The sequence below is a fragment of the Diceros bicornis genome, chromosome X (genome assembly GCF_020826845.1).
Source record: "Diceros bicornis minor isolate mBicDic1 chromosome X, mDicBic1.mat.cur, whole genome shotgun sequence".
In the NCBI taxonomy this organism is placed as follows: Eukaryota; Metazoa; Chordata; class Mammalia; order Perissodactyla; family Rhinocerotidae; genus Diceros; species Diceros bicornis.
This window is the reverse complement of record NC_080781.1, coordinates 46813413-46834541: the sequence shown is the minus strand read 5'-3', so window position 1 is coordinate 46834541 and position 21129 is coordinate 46813413. Positions and strand designations below refer to the sequence as shown.

The 21129-nt window shown below is 39.3% G+C and overlaps 1 long non-coding RNA gene across 1 annotated transcript; it reads left to right on the top strand.

Moving 5' to 3' along the window:
* Positions 1–386: 386 nt before the first annotated feature.
* Positions 387–19753, top strand: LOC131401027 (uncharacterized). Its single transcript, XR_009217496.1, has 4 exons — positions 387–537; positions 3731–3924; positions 4031–4103; positions 18104–19753. It is a non-coding gene; the product is annotated as an uncharacterized LOC131401027 (long non-coding RNA).
* Positions 19754–21129: the final 1376 nt, after the last annotated feature.

The window sequence follows — 21129 nt, the reverse complement described above, 5'->3', positions numbered from 1 at the left end:
TTCCATCCAACGCCCTTATTTTGCTGGAAAGCTCCAGATACGGTTAGATTTGCGTTTTAGAAAATGCCCTCTGCTGGCTGCCAGGAGAATGGATTGGGGGAAGGGAGAGCAGTGAGGACGTTGACTCTATACCTCAGGTGAGAGTGGCGTGATGGGGGCAGATATGGGAAGTTTTTTAAAATAAATTTTTTTATTTTAGAAGTTTTAGATTTACAGAAATATTGCTAAGATAATACACACAGTTCCCGTATACCCCACAGCCAGTTTCCTCTACTGTTAACATCTTACATTAGTATGGTACATCTGTCACAATTGATGAACCAATATCAATACATTATTATTAACTAAAGTCCATACTTTATTCAGATTTCCTTAGTTTTTACCTAATGCCCTTTTTCTGTTCCAGGATGCCATCCAGGATACCACATTACGTTTAGTCATCATGTCTCCATAGGCTCCTCTTGGCTGTGACAGTTTCTGAGGCTTTCCTTGTTTTTGATGACCTGGAGTCATCAACATTTGAGGAGTACCGGTCAGGTATTTTGTAGAATGTCCCTCAATGGGGATTTGTCTGATGTTTTCTCATGATTAGGCAGGGGTTATGGGTTTGGGGAAGGAAGACACAAATTAAAGTACCATTCTCATTGCATCATATCAAGGGTATGTGCTATCAATATGCCTTACCACTATTGATCTTAACGTTGAGCACCCAGCTGAGGTAGTGTATGTCAGGTTTCTCCACTGTAAAATTACTCCTTCCACCCCCCATCCTTTCCATACTGTACTCTTTTGGAAGTAAGCCACTTAAGTGTAGCCCATGCTTAGGGAGTGGGGAGTTATGCTCCATCTCTTTGAGGGGGGAAGTAGCTACATAAATTAATTGGAATTCTCCTGCGAGGAAAATGTGACTATTCTATGAGAGCTTTTAAGGTGCTGGAATTGACAGGCTTTAGATATGGGAAAAGAGGGATTGAGAGAAGTCAGGGATGGCTGCCAGGTTCCTGTGGGACCTTTGGCAAGACCCCTTCTCTCTCTGGGCCTCCTCTGTGAAATAGTTGGAATACCAGCTCTTGGACATACTCCATGTTTCTGATAAATGTTTTGAGGAGAGCATGAAGGCTTGGATGCCTCTGGTTCTGACCTGGGACCGCACTGTCAGAAGTGAGTAGAGGAGACTCTGGCCCAGAAAGGAAAACATCTTCCCTCAGGACCAGAGCTGAGAGTGCAGGATCCTGAGTCAAGGCATCTTGTGCAGAGGGAAGAGACACCTATGTGCAATATCAGGAGCCAGTCCCATTGAGCATGTGGTGAAGTGAAGGCAGGGGGAAAGCAGCAGGGGCTAAGGGCCTGGAGTGGGCCAGGAAGAGGTCAGCTTGGCAAGAGGATCACAGCCAGTCTGAGAGACAGATGGCCAGGGTACCCTTGCCTCAATCTGCTCTGCATCACAACGTGACCCCCTCACCCTGCCTAGAAGGCCTCAGTTTTCCCATCTGCAAACTTAGGCTAATCATGCTAGGGGATCAGCCCAGGAGAAGCAACCTGCCTAAGATCCCAAGATAGAGTCTAGCCTTGAAGCAGACCTCTGAAGCCTAGCCTTCATCATGATCTTCCCTGATTCCTCTCTGTCCCCCTAATCAAATCCCCAGCCCCTTATCCTGGCATTTGAGGCTCTTCTTCACCCATCGTGTCAGAGAGAGCCTCTGGCTTCAGGGACACTGTTAGGAGCCTATTATGGGATTCTAATATAGTTGGCCAGGGTGCTCATGTCCTGGGCTGAGGCATGAGAGGAGAGGATGTTCTTTGCCTAGAGTGACATCTTGTTCCCTGTGCCCTCCCTCCTCAGTGTGTGGTCTGGTTTCAGGTCCTGCCCATTCTGGGCTTCCAAAAGGGAGGGCTATTCTAGATGGTCTTTAAGGTTACATCCAACTCCAAAATATAGTCTTTGCTGAAGACCAGAGAAGATGGGCCCCATTTGCTGGGATCCTAAACAGAAACCAAGAGGAGGCTGAGGAGTCGTGGACCCAATGTGCCCTAGGGCCTGTTCCTAGCTGAAGCTACTTGTCTTTGTATCCTTCACCCCACTTCTCTGCAGCAGAGGACCCTACTCCTGGGGGTGAGGTTCCCAGGATCTCCTGGGGCCAGACCTTTAAAGTGCCACCCACTTCTGTGAACAAAAGCAGACTAGTAGGGACAAAACTAGATTCAGGAATATTCCTCCTTCTTAGGTGACTAAAAGGGCCAGCACTGGCTCCCTCAGTTGGGGGTGTGGAGGATGGTTAGCGAGAAATCCTGTTATTCATTCAGTAAACATTTATTGAGCACCTACTGTGTGCCTGATACTAAACGGGTGATAGGGATACAACAAAGAAACATGATAGACCAAGTCTTTGTCCTCCTGGAGCCCAGAGTTTTAAATGTCCACCCACATTTTTTGTGGATGGACCTGTTTGGTGATCTGGTGAAGGCTATAGACCTTTTCTCAGAAGACAATATCTTTTAAATGCATAAAATAAAATACCTAGAGTTACAAAAGAAACTGATTTACTGAAATACAGTTATTAAAATATGGAAAAAGCAAATATGTGCTATAGTAGTGTATGTGCTCCTGGTTAATCCATTAAATCATAAGATCTAATGGAGGGTCTAATGACTATCATTATTTTAAAATAGAGATGAGATTACATGATATTTCAAGATATCTGCAACATCTATAATGTGATATGAAAATCTCTGTGATTTCTATTGGTGACAGAGTCACAGGTACTACTACTACTATGGTTAGTTACATTCTTTACTGAAAAAAATGCTAAATTTCAATTAGAGAAGAGTGAAAATAAAGATGTAATTTTTTTTCCCATCCAAATTCATGGGCCCCTCCAAACCTTCTTCCTGGACTGGATTGGAGGTCTGTGAACCCAAATTAAGAACTCTGGTAATAGGAAGGGCCTTTGTGTCTCTCCTTCCTTCTTAAACAGCTTTCGTTTGGAGGACAGGAACCTGGGTTTTATTCTGGGTCTTATTGCTATGTGACCTCAAGCCAATCAGTTTGCCTCTCTGGGCCATAGTTCCCTCAGTCTGAAACAATGGGAAAGGCAAGAATTGGGAGGGGAGATCTTAACTATTTATGCTCTAGGCAATTAATTATCTTCTCTCACTTAATCCTCACAACAACATTGTCAGGAAAGATTTTTAAATTATCTTCCCATTTCACAAATGGTTAAACTGAGGCTCCTAGCAAGGTTGTCGCTTGACCAATGTCTTAGTAAGTAGCAGGGGCTGGTGGGTGACTGGTCAGACCCCCATAACCACCTCATCCTCCATGGATGAAATTAGGAACTACACTCAGTTTCAGCAAGAGAAACCTGGCTTAGAAATCCCTGCAGGTGAGGGTAGAGCTATGGGAAATCGGGGGCAGAGTCGTGTCTCAGCAGAGTTCTGGCTTACGCAAGGTGGCTCACGGAGAGTAAGATGTCAAGAAGCCAGGAATCTGCCATTGTTCAGTGAGTCACGCCAGGCCCCACTTTGGGCTTCGCGCCTGCGTGATCCCAACTAACCTCAGGAAGCCCTGTTGAATAGACTGGCAAAGAGCAATGACGAGTCCTCGTCTCCTGGCCAATCCTCATACAGGGTGGGCTTGGCTCGTAAACCAATCAAAGACCCCCGAAGGGGCGGAGTTTTCCTGGCCTGGATCCCGGCCTGGGGGGTAAAAATAAAGTGTTTCCGTCTCCAGCCAATCCCAGGGAAGACGGGAGGACACTCTTCCAATGGGAGCCCGGGAGCCGTCCGTAGCGGTGGAGGCCTGCGACCCCGCTCTCGTTTGAGCCGGCGGGAGGGACGTGTCCAGGGTGTTCGCGAGATCCAGCTGCCGGCCCCTGGAATCTGCTCGCGTGCAGCAGCGGCAGCGCCGAAGGCCGGAGGTGTCGGGTGCTGTAAAGACGCAGGTCGGGGGCGCAAGGGAAAGAGGCTGGGCCGAAGCGCGTGAAGGGTGGGATCTGGGCGAGCTTTTACCTGAGCGGCCTCTCAACCCTAGGTCAGCGGGTTGCGGAGGATCGTGCGGGTAGCAGAGGGAGGGGAGTGCTCCTGCAGCCCCGGACGGCGACCAGGTGAGTACCCTGCGGAGCCCACCGCCGGTGCCCGCCCTCCGAGCCCCCCGCCCCGCCCTCCTGTCTCTTCGGAAACGGTTCTGTGCAGGTCTGCAGTTCACGTGATCGTCTGCATGCGTGTCTGTAAGTCTCCATCTCTCTCTTGCTCTCTCTCCCTCCCTCTCTCTGTCTCTCTCTCGCCCCTCCGTCCCTCCCTGCCTCTCTGTCTTTCTCTCTCTCTCTCTCTGCTCCTGCCCCTCTGTCGCTCTTTCTATCTTCCTGTCCTTCTCCCTCTCTGAGACATACTAGACAGCCCAGACCTAGAAGGCTGAATCCTGACCCTACCAGTTAAAACTAGCCATGAGACCTTGAGCCATCTGCTTCACCCATCTGGGCCTCAGTTTCCTCGTCTGTCAAATGGAGGTCTAATAATTTCCACCTGAGGCAATACATGTGCATCACTTGGCCCGGCGCCTGGCCTCTAGAAAATTTTCAATGAATAATGACTGTCGTGATTGAAAAGAATATTCTCTCTCTTGGTCTTTGGCTTTGTTTTCTCCTTGTCTGTCTCTGACCCTCCCCCCATTGTTTCTTCTTTCTGAATGCTTCTGTCTTTCTCTGTTATTGTTTTCCTCTTTCTACCTGTCTCTTTTCCACCCTTTAACAGGTTAGAGGTGCATTGTTTATAGCAATAGCTTGGCCTGAGAGAGTCTATGAGCTTAGCTTGGAGCTCTGGACTGTTCTGTGCGTAAAAAATGGAGCCTGGCCTTGGGCTGCTTCTGGCCTCATTGAGAAGAGAACCCTCTTTTGTTCCTCATCCTTCTGTATTAAATAGGTAGAGACCCCCAGGGTGGGAGTAACTTAGATGAAAAAGTGGATCAGGCGCTTTATTCTGTATCGTTAGTCACCGCGAGAAGACCAGGGGTCTGCTAGTTACATCCCCATACAGCCCTAGACGCCCTGTCTTCTGTCCCCATCCTGAAATCCTTTGACTAGGCCTTCTGGAACCCACCTTCGGTCATCAGCAAAATCCCCTCCATTCATACCTTGGCTTCTGAATAGTCCCTTTGTTTTCTTGCCATGCCTTAGTGGTTCTCATACTTGTTGGACCCAACACTCCATTTTTGTAATGTGTATTTTGAAACACCCCCGACACTATTCTGAAATGAAGTGCATAGATAATAGAATCTGTCTACACACATAATTCCCCCAAACCAAATAATGTCCTAATTGTAATATAAAAGAGAGGTAAAGGAAGAGTAATTTATAGTAAAACAATATTTATTTCAATATGTAAAGGCTGGGATATAATTCCACTAGAAGGCATAATGAAATGGTCTTACACATAATGATACTTGTACTTGGGAATGTGACAGTACACATGTGTTGATCGGTGACTCAGAAACCACAGGTAGGGTGATGTGATTTTCCTAGATGATGAACAATTCTTCATAAAGTTCTAAACAAAGTGCAGTCTTCCCTCAATTTATATGGTTGTTAAATTTCTGGAAAAGTCAGTATATATTGAAATCTATGATCTGGCCTCCATAACCTCTCTCACCTTATCTCCTGCCACTCTCCCCACTTGCTCCGTCTGTTCCACCCATACTGGCCTCCTTTATGCTACTTAAACATGTTAAGCACACTTCCACTTCAGGGGCTTGTACTGGGCCATCCCCTGTACCTAGAATGCTTTTCCCCCAAATATCCGCAAGGCTCAGGCCCTCACTTCCTTCCATCCTCTCCTCTCCTCAGGTGTCACTTTCTCAACGAGGCCTACCCTGACCATCCTGTTTAAAATTGCAGCTCTCCCCTAGCATATACCCTGCTCTATTTTTTCCATAGTGCTTCTCACCCTCTTACATAATTTACATCTTTATTATGTTTGTCGTTTATTGTCTGACTCTCACACTCAATTGTAAGCTACAGAAGGGCAGAGATTTTTGTCTTTTTTGTGCCCTGATGTATCCCTATTACCTAAAACAGTGCTTGGCACATAGTAAGCTCGCTCAATAAATGTTTGTTGAATGAATAAATCAATGCATGAACAGGTTTTGCACCTACATGATTGCCTGGGGAGGCATTCTAAACCTGTATGGAACACGGCACAATTCTTTGCTGTGTGGAGCTGTCTTGTGCACTGTAGGGTGCTGAGCATCACTGGTCCATGCCCACTAAATGTCACTAGTGATCTCAAACTATTGTGACAGTCAAAAATGCCCACGAACACCCCTTGACTGTCTACCCCCCTACTAAGAACCAGTGCTTGAATAGAAATTTGGCTTGCCCCTGAGCACTCTGCTCCCCCAGCAGCCCCCTCATCCCCCTCTTACCAGGATGCCAGGAGATGGGGGTAGGTGTCCTCGATGTAGCTGCCCTTCCCAGAGATTTTTTCTCCTTCTTCCTAAAACAACCTTATTTTTTAGAATTTAAAAAATTTTTATTTTTAAATAATTTCAGACTTTTAAAAAGTTGTAAAAATAGTACAAAGAATTCCCATATAGCCTTCACTCACATTCTTCTAATGTTAAATTATACAACTACAGTTCAGTTATCAAAATTAGGAACTTAACATTGGTATAACACTATATATATATATATTTTTTTGTGAGGAGATCAGCCTTGTGCTAACATCTGCCAATCCTCCTCTTTTTTTTTTTTTTTGCTGAGAAATACTGGCCCTGGGCTAACATGCATGCCCATCTTCCTCCACGTTATATGGGACGCCGCCACAGCATGGCTTGCCAAGCAGTGTATCGGTGCATGCCCTGAATCCGAACCGGCAAACCCTGGGCCGCCGCAGTGGAGCGCGTGCACTTAACTGCTTGCGCCACCGGACCAGCCCCTGCTATAACACTATTAACGAAAGTACAGCACTTATTCGGATTTCATCCGTTTTTCCACTAATATCATTTTTCTCTTCTAGGATCTAATTCAGGATTGCATTTAGTTGTCGTGTCTCCTTAGGCTCTTCCAATCTGGGACAGTTCTTTAGTCTTTCTTTGTCTTTCATGACTTTGATACTTTTGACGAGTCCTGGCCAGTTACTTTATAGAATTTGGATTTGTCTGATGTTTCCTTGTGATTATAGTTTAGTTATGTAATTTTGGCAAGAGTACCACAGAAGAGATGTGTCTTCAGTGCTTTAAATCAGGAGGCACATGATGTCAGTTTGTCTCAATACTGGTTTTGTTCACTTTGACTGTTTAGGGTAATGTCTGACAGCTTTCTCCGCTATACTCTTTTTTCTTTTGTAATTAATAAGTAATTTGTGGAGAGATACTTTAAGATTATGTAAATATCAACCACCTCAATCTCAAATATCAATCTCAAATCATCAGATTATACCATCACCCACCCCTCTGTGTTATAGTCAGATACAGACATAGACACCTACCTGCCCCCCATCACACCTCATTCCTAGAAGAATTTAGCTGCTAGCTCACTGTCCCTCTCTATAACACTACCTCAGTCCTACTTCTTGGTGATTTTAATATCCTCATAGATGACCCTTCCAATGTTCTTGTCTCTCAGTTCTGTGATCCATTCTCCTACAATGCTCTTGGCTTTCAACCCCACCTCAGCCACCCACTCCGATAGTCTTACCTTTCTTCTTATCAGTACCTCTGACTCCATCACCTCCATAATCTCAGTTTCAGGCATCCTGCTATACAGCCAGTACCTCCTGGCTGGGGGTGTGCTAGCTCACTCCCTCTAGCACCCAAACTCCAACAATCCTCCAATGTCACTGGCACTGAATGTTTTCACTACCCTTTACTTCCTCCCTGTTCCCATGTCCTTCCTTTAATCAGCTTAGATTCCGTGGTTCATCATTATAATCATTCCCTTGCATACATCCTCACTTCCCTTGCCCTCTGTCACTTCAGCATACTTACCTGGCAAAACCCTAGCCCTGGTTGAATCCAACTCTCTGCCTGCTCCACTGTTCTTCCCTAGGCCATTCACTCTCCTACTTTCCTAAATGACTATTTTATACCTTCTCTCTCTTCAAATCTCCAATACCTCCTCTCCCATTCTATACTTAGGCTGCATACTTGACCAAAAAATTAAAACCGTCAGAAGAAACCTCCACAGATTCCCACCACCACATCCAACCACCAAACAGCATCTGTACTCACATACTCTGCCTTCTCTGTTATTATGGATAAACTATCCCTGCTGTCATCAAAATCCAGTTCCTCCACTTTGGTGCTAGATCCCATCCTGTCTTACCTCCTTGAGGACATTGCTCCAGCAATTTTCCCCTCTTGACAAGATCATTCCCATTAGCACACAGACATTCTGTTATTGCTCCTATCTTTTTGTTACAGCTTTATTGAGATATATTTCACACACCATAAAATTCACCCCTTTAAAAGGTACCATTCAGTGGTTTTTAGTATATTCACAGAGTTGTGCAACCATCACCACAATCAATTTTAGAACATTTTTATCCTCCCCCAAAAGAAGCTTCATACTCATTAGCAGTCACTCCCCATGACTCCCCTTCCCCCATCCCTAAGTAATCATTAATCTACTTTCTCTATCTATTGATTTGTCTAGTCTAGACATTTCATATAAATGGGATCATACAATATATTAGTCTTTATGACTGGCTTCTTTCATTTAGCATAATGGTTTTGAGAATCATCCTTGTTGTTGCATGAGGCATTCCTTTTTATTGCCAAATAATATTCCATTGTATGGGTATACCACATTTTGTTTATTCATTTGTCAGTTGATGGACATTTCAGTTGTTTTCATGTTTGGCTATTATGAATAATGTTGCTCTGAACATTTGTGCACAAGTTTTTGTGTGGATATATGTTTTCTTTTCCCTTGAGTAGATACCTAAGAGTGGAATTGCTCGGTCATATGGCAAATCTATGTTTAACTTTTTGAAGAACTATCAAACTGTTTGCGAAAGTGGCTGCACCATTTTATATTCCCATCAGCAATGTATGAGGGTTCCAATTTCTCCATATCCTCACCAACACTTTAACACTTTTTATTGTTTGTTTTTTTTTATTATAGCCATCCTAGTGTGTATGAAGAGGTACTTCATTGTGGTTTTGATTTGCATTTCCCTAATAACTAATGATGTTGAGCATCTTTTCATGTGTTTATTGGCTATTTGTATATCTTTTGGAGAAATGTCTATTCAAATCCTTAGCCCTCGGCCCAGTGGCGCAAGCGGTTAAGTGTGCGCGCTCTGCTGCGGCGGCCCGGGGTTCGCGGGTTCGGATCCCAGGCGCGCATCGATGCGCCGCTTGGCAAGCCATGCTGTAGTGGCATCCCATATAAAGTGGAGGAAGATGGGCACGGATGTTAGCTCAGGGCCAGTCTTCCTCAGCAAAAAAAGAGGAGGATTGGCAGATGTTAGCACAGGGCTGATCTTCCTCACAAAAAAATAAATAAATAAATCCTTAGCCCTTTTAAAATTAGATTATTTGTCTTATTGTTGAGTTGTAAGTGTTCTTTATATATTCTGGATACAAGTCTCTTGTCAGATATATGAATTGCAAATCTTTTCTCCCATTCTGTGGGTTGTCTTTTTACTTTCTTGATGGCGTCCTTTGATGCACAAGTTTTTAATTTTCGTAAAGTCCAATTTATCTATTTTTTGTTTTGTTACTTGAGCTTTTTGTGTTGTATCCAAGAAACCATTCCATTACCCAAGATCACAAAGATTTATTCCTGTGTTTTCTTCTAGGAATTGTATGATTTTAGGTTGTTGATCCATTTTGAGTTAATTTTTGTATATGGTATGAGGGAGGGGTCCAAATTTCATTCTTCTGCATCTGGATGTCTAGTTGTCCCAGCATTTTGTTGAAAGAATTCTTTCCCTCACTGAATTCTCTTGGCAATGTTGTCAAAAATCAACTGACCATAAAGAGTAAATGTAAAGGTTAATTTCTGGACTCTCAATTCTACTCCATTGATCTGTTACGTCTGTCGCTATGCCAGCCTACACTGTCTTGATTACCGTAGTTTATGTGTAGTAAGTTTTGAAATCAGGAAATGGGAGTCCTCCAACTTTGTTCTTCTTTTGTAAGACTGTTTTGGCTGTTCTAAGTCCCTTGCATTTCCATATAAATTGTAAGATCAGTTTGTCAGTTCTGCAGAAAAGCAGCTGAAATTTTTATAGGGATTGCACTGAATCTATATATCAATTTGGGAAGTATTGCCATTTAACAATATTAAGTTTTCTGATCCGTGAACATGAGATGTCATTCTATTTAGATCTTCTTTAATTTCTTTCAGAGATGTTTTGTAGTTTTCAGTGTGTAAGTCTTGCCCTTTTGTTAAATTTGTTCCTAAGTATTTTATTCTTTTTGCTGCTATTATAAATGGGATTATTTTCTTAAATTCACTTGCTGATTGTTCATTGCTAGTGTACAGAAATACATTTGATTTTTACTTATTGATCTATCCTATAAGCGAGTTCATTGCTGAACTTGTTTATTAGTTTTTTAGTGGATTCCTTAGCATTTTCTGTATACGAGATCATATCATCTGCAAATAGAGATAATTTTGCTTTTTCTTTCCAACCTGGATAGCTTTTATTTCTTTTTCTTTTTATTGCCCTGACTAGACCTTCTAGTACAATGTTGACTTGAAGTGACAAGAGCAGACATCCTTGTCTTGTTCCTGATCTTAGGGAGAAAGCATTGAGTCTTTCTCCATTAAGTGTAATGTTAGCTGTGGGTTTTACATTATCGAGTTGAGGAAGTTCCCTTCAACTCCTAGTTCTCTGAGTGTTTTTGCCATGAATGGGTATTGGATTTTGTCAAATGCTCTTTCTGCATCTATTGAGATGATCATCTGGAATTTATGCTTTATTCTATTAATATAGTGTATTACATTAATTAATTTTCAGATGATAAACCAACCTTGCATTCCTGAAATAAATCCTACTTGGTCATGTTATATAATACTTTTTATATGTTGCTGGACTTGGCTTGCTAGTATTTTGTTGAGGATTTTTTACCTATATTTATGAGGGATATTGGTCTGTAGTTTTCTTTTCTTATGATGTCTTTGATTTTGGTATAATACTGGTTGCATAGAATGAGTTGGGAAGTGTTTCCTCCTCTATTTTTTGGAAGAGTTTGTAAAGGATTGATGTTTTCTTTGTGTGTGTCGTATGTCTTTTCTTTGTTCTTCAATTCCTCTCTTCCTTTGTGTTAAGTAGATATTTTCTACTGTAACTTTTTAATTTCCTTGTTAACTATATATTTTTTGAGTTAGGTTTTTAGTGGTTGTCCTGGGGATTACGATTAACATCTTAATGTGAAACAACCTACTTTGGATTAATTCTAACTTGATTTCAGTAGTATATAAAAACTTTGCTCCAGTATACTTCTGTTCCCTCTCTCCTCCTTTGTAGTATTGTTATCATATAAATTACTTCTTTAAACATTATAAGCCCAGCAACACAGTATTATTATTATTGCTTTATGCAGTTCTTTTAAAACAGATAGGAGAATAAGAGTTACAAATAAAAATACTTTCTTTCATAATACCTATGTAGTTACCTTCAAGTCACTACTTAGTGTCCTTTCATTTCAGCCTGAAAGTAGTGTTTCTTGAGGGATAAGTCTGCTAGCAACAAATTCTTTCAGTTTTTGTTTATCTTAACTTCTCTTTCATGTTTAAAGGACAGTTTAGCTAAATATAGAATTCTCAGTTGTCAGTCTTTTTCTTTCAATATTTTGAAGATGTCATCACACTGTCTTCTGGCCTCCATGGTTTCTGATAAGAAGTCAGTGGTTAATCTTATTGAGGATTCCTTATATGCAATATGTCATTTTTCTCTTGCTGCGTTCAAGATTTTCTTTTTGTCTTTGACTTTCATCAGTTGCACTATGATGTATCTAGGTTTAGATCTCTTTGAGTTTATTCTACTTGAGTTTCTTAAATGTATAGATTAATATTTTTCATCAAATTTATGATGTTTTGGCCCCTTTTTCTTCCTCTTGCCCTTCTGGAACTCTTACTATGCATATGTTGGTACTCTTGATGGTGTCCCACAGGTCTGTGAAGCTCTGTTTCCTTTTCTTCATTCTTTTTTCTTTCTGCTTTTCAGATTGGAGAATCTCTATTGACCTATCATCAACTTTACCCTTTCTCTCTTCTGCCAGCTCAAACTGTTGTTGAGCCCCTCTAAGTGAATTTTTAATTTCAGTTATACTTTTCAACTCCAGATTTTCTATTTGATTCTTTTTTATGATTTCTATCTCTTTATTGATATTCTGTTTGGTGAAACATTGTTCTCATACTTTCATTTAATTCTTTAGATATGGTTTCCTTTAGTTCTTTGAAAATATATATTTTTTTGGTGGGCAAGATTGGCCCTGAGCTAACGTCTGTTGCCAATCCTCCTCTTTTTGCTTGAGGAAGATTCGCCCTGAGCTAACATCTGTGCCCATCTTCCTCTATTTTGTATGTGGGTTGCCGCCACAGCATGGCTTGATGAGCGGTGATCCAAACCTGCGAACCCAGGCCATTGAAGTGAAGCATGCCAAACTTAACCACTATGCCACCAGGCCAGCCCCTCTTTGAAAATATTTGCAATAGGTAATTTAAAGTCTTTGTCTATTAAGTCCCAAACATAGGTCTTCTCAGGGACATGTTCTGTTGACTGCTTTTTTTCCTGTATATGTAACATATTTTACTGTTTCTTTGCACGTCTCATAATTTTTTGTCAAAAACTGAACGTTTTGGATGCTCTATTCTAACAACTCAGGTATCAGACTCTTCCACCCTCGAGGTTTGTTGTGTTTCTGGGTTTTGTGTGTGTGTGTGTGTGTGTGTGGTTTTTGTTATTGTTATTTTTCTTTTTTTTTTGGTGAGGAAGATTGGCCCTGAGCTAACATCCATTGCCAGTCTGCCTCTTTTTGGTGAGGAAGATTAACCCTGAGCTAACATCTGTGCCCACATTCCTCTATTTTGTATATGGGATGCCACCACAGCATGGCTTGATGAGCAGTACATAGGTCTGTGCCCAGGATCCGAACCTACAAACCCCGGGCCACCGAAGCAGAGCACATGAACTTAACCACTACGCCACCAGGCTGGCCCCTAATTGTTATTTTTCTTGTTGCTGTTTATTTGTCTAGTGACTTTTCTCAACTAATTCTGTGGATTCTGTATTCCCTGCATTATGTGGCCCCTGAGTTCTCTGCTAGCTTATTTTTTAAAAGTTCTTGTTTTTATTCTTAAGCCTAGATTCCTAGGGGTCACACCTGGGTAAGTATAATTTGGTGGCCAGCCAGTGATTGGTCAGATTTCCTCAAATACCTTCTCTATATGTCTTCTACCCTTTGCCAAAGGGATCTGTGTGAGAAGGCATGCCTTCAAACTTCAGCCAGCTTACAAGGCAGCCTTAGCTTTCACATTCTGCTTGCACAGAGCCTCACCGTCAGCCATAAGGGCTTGACTTGGGCCCTCTCCTTTTCTAGCTCTTTCTTGGGCATGCACATAGCCTTGAGTATGTGCACAGCCCTTTAGATCCCGAGGAATATGCCAGAGCTTTTCGAAGTTCCCTATGGTTATGTCATTCTCCAGAATTTCCTTTTAGATTTCCAGCCAAAGCAGTCAGACCTCTCTGTTGTCTGGAATTTAGTCAGCTTTTGACTACTGCACTAGTGAGCTGGAGAGGAAGGGAGGATGGGAATAGCCAGAAGTCAAAATGTCACAGAACCCACTGTCTTACCCAGATTCAGTAGTTTCTCTTGGATAGATGATTTTCACTTCATTCTATGCTTTTGGTCAATTGCCACAGTTTTAAAATGGTTGATTTTAGCTGGTTTGCCCATATTTTCATTGTTTTAGAGGGATAGCTATTTCACCAAAGTCCTCAGTCTCCCATCCTATTGATCTCCTATTGCTCCCATCTTTAAAAGAATTTTTAATTAAACGCTTCATCCCACATCCCCTTGCAACTATGACTTTATTTCTCTATTCCCCTAACAGCAAAACTCTCCAAAACAGTTGTGGTTCCTCACTTCTTCCTACTCTTCTCTCATTCTCTGTTTGTTCATATAAAATATATTAGATATTTAATAAAAGAATATATACATTACATACGTGAGTTACAAAGATAATAATATAATGAAAACCCAAGAACTCACAGCCCCACCTAAGAACAATATTAATAATGGCACCTATCCCTATGTCATTTTCTGTCCCATTCCCCAACCCCCTGCCAGAAATTACCACTTTCCTAAGTCTTGTGTTTAACATTTTCTTGCTCTTTTTGATTTTTTTTTTCATGTTTGTGGAGATGCTTAACCAATACATTGTTTATTTGGCTTGGTTGTGAGCTTTGTAAAAAATAGTATCATACTGTGTGTGGTCTCCTGTGACTTACTTTTTTCACTCATTATTGTGTTTCCAAGATTCACCTATGTTTTGCATGTAGCTGTAGCTCGTTCATTCTCAGTACTGTATAGTATTTCATTGGGTGACCATAAAACAAATTATTCATCCATTTATCTGTTGATGGACATATGGGTAGTTTTCAGCTTTTTGCTCTTATGAAGAGTGCTACTATGAACATTCTTGTACATGGCTCCTGGTACACATGCACACCCATTTTTCTAAGGCATATACCTAAAAATGGAATTGCTAGTTAATAGGCCATGTAAACATTCAGCTTGACAGGATTTTGCCAAAATGTATTTTAAACTGATGGTACCAATTTACACATCTTTCAGCAATTTATAAGAGATCCTGTTGATCTACACCGTAATCGATACTTGATATTGCCCCACTTTTTAATTTTTGTCATTATAGTGAGTGTAAAGTGATATCTCATTGTGGACTTAATTAGCATTTTTCCAGTCACTAATGTGATTGAACATCTTTTCATGTTTTATTGGCCATTTATGTTTCTTCTTCTGTGAAATGACTATTAATATCTTTTGCCCATTTTTAAAATTGGTATTTTAATCATTTTTATTGATTTGTAGGAGTTATTTAATTATTTAGATATTCATCATTTGTCAGTTATATGTATTGAATATCTTCTCTCAGTTTGTGGCTTTTTTCTTTCCTTATGATGTCTTTTCATGAGCAGAAATTTCTAATTTTAATTGAGTTGAATAATTCAATCTTTTCTCTGTAGGCAGCCCTTTTTGTGTGTTGTCTTCTCTGACCTATGATCATAAAGATATTCTTTATTTTCTTCTAATAAAAGTTTAAAGGTTTACCTTTCACATTTAAGTCCTTAGTCTAACTGGAATTGATTTTTGTATGGTGTAAGGTAGGGAGCCAGTTTCATTATTTTCCACATGGATAGCCTAATGATCTGAAGTGCCACCTCTGTCATACATGAAAATTCCATATATGTATAGGTCTGTTTCTGGGATCTCTGCTATTGGCCAGCTTTTTGTCCCTGAACTAGTACCACACTACCTTAATTACTTTAGCTTCATAAAGAATCTTGATATTTGATAGAGCAAAATCTTCCCATTCTGTTCTTCTTCAGCAGTATCATATATTCTTGGCTCTTTGTTATTTAAAACACACTTCAGCATCAGCTTGTCATGTTCTACAAAAATGTTGGAATTGCAATGAATCTATAGATCAGTTTCAAGAGAACTGATATGTTTATGATGTTGAGTCTTCCTAGCTATAAACATGATAGATCCTTTCATTTTAAATAAATTCTTGATTGTTTTTTGGTAGAGCTTATAATTTTCTGCATAAGGCCTTGCATATCTTGTGCTAGATTTATTCCTTGATATTTATGGGTTTTCCTATTATAAATGAGATCTTGTTATTTAACGTGTTTTATCTCTTTTGCAGGTGTATAGAAATGAAGTTGATTTTTTATATTGATATTATAGCTGTTCACCTTGCTAAATTTTTATTATTTTTAAGCAAACTTTTTATTTTAGAATAATTTTATAGTTATAGAGAAGTAAAGACAGAGATAGTATAGAGAATTCCTGTATACTCCTCACCGTGGTATATTTGTCAAATCTAAGAAAGCAACATTGGTATATTACTATTAACTAAACTTCAAACTTTATATGGATTTATCAGTTTTCCCACTAATGTCCTTTTTCTGTTCTGGGATCCAATTCAAAATACCACATTGCATTTAAGTTGTCATGTCTCTTTAGCATCCTCTGGTCTATGACAGTTTTTCAGTCTTTCCTTGTTTTTCATGACCTTAACAATTTTGAGATTTAACGTAGAATGTTTCTTAATTTGGATTTGTCTGAAGTTTTCCTCATAGTTAGACTGCAGTTGTTTTTGGAAAGAATACCACAAAGTCGAAGCGCCTTTTTTATCACATCATCTCAGGAGTATGTGATATCCCCATGACATCACTGGTGATGTTGACCTTCATCACTCAGTTACAGTGGTGTTTGCCAGGTTTCTCCACTATAAAGTTGCTATTTTTCCCTTTTTTATTCTCTGTTCTTTGGAAGAATCTAGCCCACCCTCAAGGAGAGGAAGAGGAATTAAGCTCCACCTCTGAAAGGGGGTGTATTTACATATATTATTTTGAATTCTTCTGTAAAAAAAAGATTTATTTCTTCTTATTTACTTATTTATTTATGTGTTTACTTATTTGTTCAGTCACTGGTTCATATGAGTATGAACTCATGCATATTTATTTAATGAGTTGAGTTATAAATCCAATACTGTGCTATTTGTTTCGTTGCTCAAATTGCTCCTGCTTTGGCCACTGGGGGTTCTTTCAGGTTGGCTTCTGTGTCCCTTTGACATGCCCCCATCCTTTTGTTTTTGAGCACTTCCTTACTTGCTGGCACTACAACATGCTTCCTACTCATCTGATATTTCCCTGTCCCAACCCTAGAATTGACGATTTCTCAAGGACCCCTGGTTCCTTTTAAGTTGTCTGTATATTCTTTTGTGTTTTCTATGTTGACAACCATATCAGCTATATATAATGACAGTTTTGTTTTTACCTTTCCAATCTTTATGGCTTTATTTTTCTTGTCTTACTGAGATGGCTAGGACCTCCAGCACAGTGTTGAATACAAAAGATGGTAGTGGGCATCCTTGTCCTGTTGGGTATTTTAGAGGAAACACTACTAACTTTTTCCTATTAAGAATGATATTTGTGTAGATTTCTACAGGTTTTATCAGATTAAGCAAGTTCCATCCTGTTTCTGTATGCTAAGAAGTTTTTGTTATTGTTTTTAAATTATGAAAGGGTGTTGAATTTTTTGTCAAGTACATTTTCTGTTTCTTAGGATGATAATGGTGTTTTTCCTCCAATAATCTGATAATGTAGTAAATGATGTTTATAGATTTTCCTCATGTTAGACCACCTCTGCATTTCTGGTATGAACACAACTTGGTCATGATTTTTTTCCTTTTTATACAGTACTAGATTCAGTTTGTTAGTATTTTGTTTAGAATTTTTGTATCTGTGTCCGTGAGTAAAATTGGTCTTTAATTTTTCTTTCTCATGGTGTCCTTAGTTGCTTTTGTCATCAAGTTCTACTAGTATCATAGAATGAGTCAGTATTCCGTCTTTTACAATATATTGGAAAGTACTATATGACTTCAGAATGATCTGTTTGGTAGAATTCTCCTGTAAAACCATCTTGGTCTGGTGTTTTCTTTTTTAATATTGAATTAGTATTAAACTTCTAAATAAAATCTTTTTAAAATTTTAAGTGAGAAACTTGAAATCTGCTTCCATAACATGTTTTTTTAATATCAGGTTTTATGCTTGAAATGGCGACACACAAATCCTGATCAAGACTTTTTAATGATGTGTTCTTCGAATTCTTAACAATCAATATCAACAAAAATCTTCCTTTGTACAATTAAGTGATCAAGTATTTAAAAGCAATTTTTAAATTGTTCAAAAATGTTTAACAATTGAAATGATATCTAACAGCTTTTCTTTTTGTTTCACTGACAAATATATTGGTAAAATTTCTTGTGATAACGTGATTAGATTTCAAATCCAATTGAACTCTTTCATATTAATTATTTCAAAATAATGATGAAGCTCTTATTTGCAGAACATGCATCATTGTTAGAACCATCACCCTGCAGCTAGCTTGGACACCATTAAAAGGGCTCATCAGCTGCAAACGGATAGAAGTATCTGATATTCATGAAGACAGAGTTTTAGGGCTTCTACCTGGAGCTACACTCTCCAGAAGCCCCTGCTTGGACTCCGTGCACCCAACCAGTCACAGCTTGGACTGTGTGTGGTGTTTCTTGGCAACTGGAACAGACTTCTCCAGCAGCTCCACAGGCCCCTTGTCCTCAGTGAGCAGAAGACTACAGAAGCTGGCTACTGAAGAGGCTGTCCAAGTCATAGAGCTCCTCCTTGGCCCTGCTTAGCACATTTACCACGGAGCAGTAACTGAGTGCTGGATGTTACTCATTCATGCTCACCACCTTCAGGGACTGCAGAGGGATTTGTCAGATCCCATTTCACTAAAGGCCACCCTCTAAGGATCTCCACAGGAGGCTGCCCATAGAGAGAGGTGGCCTACCTAGGGTCTCCACTGCCTTAGGTCCTATGTGGACACCTCCACGGCTGAGGGTATCAATATCTCTTCACCTACCTGTAATCCACATACTGGAAAATTCTGCCTCCTGTTATTTTCTGTTCTTTGTGTTTTTGGTAAGAAGACTTTTAACTACTGCTTAAATTCCTTTAGTAGTTAGAAGACTATTCAGGATTTCTTTTTCTTCTTGAGTCAATTTTGGTAAGTTATAGTTTTCTAAGAATTGGTCCATTTTGTCTGCATTCTCAAATTTATTGGCATAAAGTTCCCTCATTGTTTTTATTCTCTGCTGTGTATAATCTGTAGTTATGTCTCCTTTTTCATTGCTGATATTGGTTATTTGTGCCTTCTCACTTTTTTTCTTGATCAATCTCACCAGAGGTTTGTCTATTTTATTAGTCTTTTCAAAGAACCAACTTTTGGCTTTGTTGCTCCTTTCTATTGTGTCTTTGTTTTCTATTTCTTTAATTTCTGCTCTTATCTTTTTTGATCTCCTTCCTTCCACATTTTTTGGATTCATTCTGTTGTTCTTTTTCTAATTTCTTAAATTGGACACTGAGCTCATTAATTTTCAGCCTTTCTCGTTTTCTAATTTGTGCATTTAAGGATATAAATTTCCCTCTAAATACTGCTTTCTACAAGTTCAGGTATGTCATATTTCATTATTGTTCGGTTCCAAGTACTTCAACATTTCCATCATGGTTATTTCACTGACCTGTGTATTATATAGAAGTGTGTTTTTAAATTTCTAAATGTTTGGGGATTTTTTAATTTATTTCTTTCTTATTGAAATCTGTCTTAATTGCATTATGGTCACAGGATGTGGTCTGTGTGATAACAACTCTTTGTAATTTATCGAAACTTGTTTTATGGCTTAGCACATGATCAATATTTTTTAATGTTTCCTATGTGTTTTATAAGAATGTATGTTCTCTAATTGTTGAATATAGAGTTCTACTTGTCTTTTATCAAAAAACTTGTCTTTTATCAAGTTTCTTAATTGTCCAAATTTTCTATATCTATACTGATTTTTTTGATCATGATATTGATCAATAATTGTAAGAGGTATGTTAATATTCAACTAAGATGGCGAATTTGTATATTTCTCCTTATAGTTTTTTTTTTACTTTATATATTTTGAGGCTATTGTATTATAAATATTCAAATTAAGAATTTTTATATATTCCTGGTAGATATGTAATGACCCTCTCTATTCCTGATAATGCATTTTTTTCCTTGAAGTCTATTTTATCTTACATTAGTATAGCAACACAAGGTATTTTTCTTGTTAGGATTTGTGTGGTATATAATTTTCCATCCCTTTACGTTTCAGCATCTTCATGCCCTTATGCTTTAATTATGTCTCTTGGGAATGGCATATAGCTGGACCTTTAAAAAAATCTAATCTGATGATTTCTGTCTTTTAATGGGCAAGTTTAGTCTGTTTACTTTTTGTTTGTTTGTTGAGGAAGATCAGCCCTGAGCTAACATCCGATGCCAGTCCTCCTCTTTTATGCTGAGGAAGATTGGCCCTGGGCTAACATCCGTGCCCATCTTCCTCTACTTTATATGGGACGCCGCCACAGCATGGCTTGACAAGCGGTGTGGCAGTGCACACCCAGGGTCCGAATCTGTAAACTCCGGGCTGCCGAAGCGGAGTGCACGCACTTAACTGCTGCGCCACTGGGCCGGCCCCTAGTCTGTTTACATTTACTGTGATATATTTGGACTTGTTGCTATCATCATACTTTTTTATTTCTATTTCCTACTATCACCTTTTCTTCGCTTCATTTTTCTCTTTTCTTGCCTGCTTTTTTAGTTTTGAGATTTGTTTGTTTGCTTTCTTATTCAATTTCTTTTCCTCCCTACTGTTTGGAATTTACATATTCCTTTTCTATTCTTTCTGTGGTTATCCTTGAAATTTTACCGTGCATGTTTAACTTATAAGGTCTAAAGTTAAGCAGTATTTTAACCTCCCTGTTGAATATTGCAGGAACCTTAGAAACCTTCAACTCTAGTCATTCCTCTCTTGACCACATGTTAGTGTTTTGAGTATGTTAGTTTGTTCCTTTTTTTTCTAACCTTACAAATTATATATCATCTTTAGTATTATTTTATATAGACAGTGTTTGCTTGGATTTACATGCATACATTCATGCATCTGAGATCATCATTCTGGGATCATTTTCCTTCATTATAAATACAATGTTTAGATGCTCTTTTAGTACAGGTCTCATGGTGTTAAATTCTCCCAGTCTTTGTTATAGGTAAATGTCTTTATTTTAATCCTCATTCTTAAAAGATATATTGTTATAGGTATCTAGAAGTCTGCTATCAGTCTAATTGCTGTTTTTTGTAGGTGTTTTTGTTTTCTTATACTCTAGCTACTTTTAAGATCTTTCTTCTCTCTCTTTTTTTTTTTTTTGCAGGAGGATGTGCAGGGGGTTCTGCAGTTTCATTTTAACATGTTTAGAATTCATTTCTTTTTTATTTATTCTACTTTGGAAATGTGCTTCATGCTTCTGGAT